Source organism: Chrysochloris asiatica, unplaced genomic scaffold (assembly GCF_000296735.1).
Source record: "Chrysochloris asiatica unplaced genomic scaffold, ChrAsi1.0 scaffold00027, whole genome shotgun sequence".
Lineage (NCBI taxonomy): Eukaryota > Metazoa > Chordata > Mammalia > Afrosoricida > Chrysochloridae > Chrysochloris > Chrysochloris asiatica.
This window is the reverse complement of record NW_006408545.1, coordinates 569,003-571,374: the sequence shown is the minus strand read 5'-3', so window position 1 is coordinate 571,374 and position 2,372 is coordinate 569,003. Positions and strand designations below refer to the sequence as shown.

General features: G+C 38.0%; 1 pseudogene; it reads right to left on the bottom strand.

Annotated features, from left to right (window-relative positions):
* LOC102825181 overlaps window positions 1-1,807 on the bottom strand; it is a 9,840-nt pseudogene extending 8,033 nt beyond the window's left edge.
* Window positions 1,808-2,372: the final 565 nt, after the last annotated feature.

Here is a 2,372-nt window from a genome sequence, read left to right as displayed (position 1 = left end):
AACTTCAATCTTTTCTCCATTGATAAGAATGTTGTTTATTGGTCCAGTGGTGAGGATTTTTGTTTTCTTGACATTGAGATGTAATCCATATCGAAGACTGTGCTCTTTGATCTTCATAAGTAAATGTTTCAAGTCCTCTTCACTTTAAGATTTACAGCCTCGGAAACCCTGTGCAGGGTCGCTATGAGTTGGAACCGACTCCACGGCACTTAACAATAACAACAACATATCTACACTATTCCTTTTTTTTTTTTGCTTTGTATATGATTTCATTATAAATTTACGTCCTGTTTTTGTTCTTGTAGGTTTCTTTTACTTTAATTGCTTCTATATCTGGATTGAGTTCTGGGTGGTGTTATCATGTACATTTTCAAAGTAACTAATTCAGGCTTTCATTGCTTTGAATCTTCTCCTTTGCCCTTTCAATGTATTGTCCATTTCTGAAATCTTAGTATTAATCTGGATTTCTACTAGCAGGTTTTGTATTGTTCCAAAATTTGCATTTTATCTGTTTGCTGTTGCTGTGTTTTTCTGAATTCTTCTAAAATATTCCTCAATCTTTCTGAAAGTCGTTTTAATGTACCTAAATATTATTTTGAATTATTTTTCAGTTAGTTCCATTACCTCTTCTTCCTCAGGTTTTCTGGCTATGCATCTTGATCATTTATTTGTGCCAATCTCTCTTGTTTCTTTGTGTAAGCTAAAATTGTTTGCTGTCTCCAGAATGTTGTGGTGTTTACACATTTGTATTTTATTGATGATTATATGTTGAGGTAGTCTTATTTTCTCACCAACTGTCTCTTGTGAGTATAATTAGAGAATAGAAGTGTTTGTATCCTTCTCAGTTTGTTGTTTGGGCACCCCAGTTTAGAGTGGATTTGGATGGTGTTGGCTGCTGTGTATTGTTGATCATGTGTAAGTTGATTTGGCTCTTTATCAGTGTGTCGAATTGCAGATTGTACAGTTGTGGTTTTGCTGTATGGGCATGATTGCTTTCTCTTTTTAGTGGGAAAGAGGAATTAACCTCCCACCCCACCCACATACACTCCAAGGAGAAAAAGAAAATAAATAAGCAACCAACAATGAAAAGAGAAAATAAAGAAGAAAAAGAACTAAAAGCAGGCAACAATCAGAAAAAGAGAGAGAGAGAAAAGAAGGACAGGAAATGGGGCTATCAATGAGGAAATATTAGGAAAATAAAAGAAAGAAAGAAAGAAAGAAAAAAAAAAACCCTAACCAAAAAAAAAAAAAAACCACTTTGTTAAGCCATGAAGAGGATAGACAAAAAGAGACTATAGAGCATAGTGAAGAAATATCAAAAGGAGGGGGAGGGGAAAAGAAGAAACAGGGAAATGAGAAACAGAAGAAAAGTGGGAAAAACAAAAGCAGAGATAGAAAGGATTCATTTCAAGAGAATACAAAGAGAAGAAAAAGGAAAAAGACTAAACAACTAAAGACAAGAAACAGCAAAAAGAAAAACCAAACCTCCAAACAAAACCAACAAAATAGTAAAGCTGCTGGACCCAGGAGACAATTCTGGGGGTTTTTGAAAGTCAAGGAGCTTATTCGGTCAGTGGGCGGGAATGTTACAGTGGTGCCCCTGTTCTTAGATGGAGTTGTTATTGGCCTCTTTGTTTTCTATGTTCAGGGCACTATCTGCAAGTAGTTCAGGAAGGCCCTTAATGGAGCTGGTTTCAGGGTCTGTTAGGACAGTAGGGAAGGTAGGGATAAGGTGACTGATTAAATGAGGCTTCTGCAGGTCTGGAGTTGAGCCTGCCTGAATCTGGGCATCAAAGCAGCACACCATATCATCTCAGCTGGTCTCTAACTCACACTGACAGCACTCCCAACCTCTTGTTTCTGAACTCCTGGGGAGCAGCTTTTGTGCTGGTAGTGGATGAGGGTGGGAGCTGGTTACACCTCTGGTCACCAGATAAGTGTGGAAAAAATTACACCTTTCCCATCTCCTGTGTGAATCTGCTCTGCCAGGCTACCTTGTGTTACCAAAGCTGCTCACAAAGTTTAAGATTATTGCTCCACATTTGGCTGCATTTTCAGCAGTCAGTGTTCTCTCATGTCCCTGCTCAACTTCTTCTCCCAACAAACACTCAATCCACTTCTGTAACCTTTCTTATGAAGTTCAAGGTTACAGGATTTTCATATGTACCTGTTTCTTTTGGTCTCTCATATCTTTGTTGCAGAGGGTTCCTGTAGTAAGTAAGCCTAGTCTGCCATCTTGCCAGAAGTCTCTGCCATTTGATTTTTGACTGCAACTTCCACAAGTGGTGATTTTGGATCCAAGCAAAATAAAGTCTTTGATACTTCAATCTTCACTTCATTGGTCATGATGTTATTTATTGGTCCAGATGTGA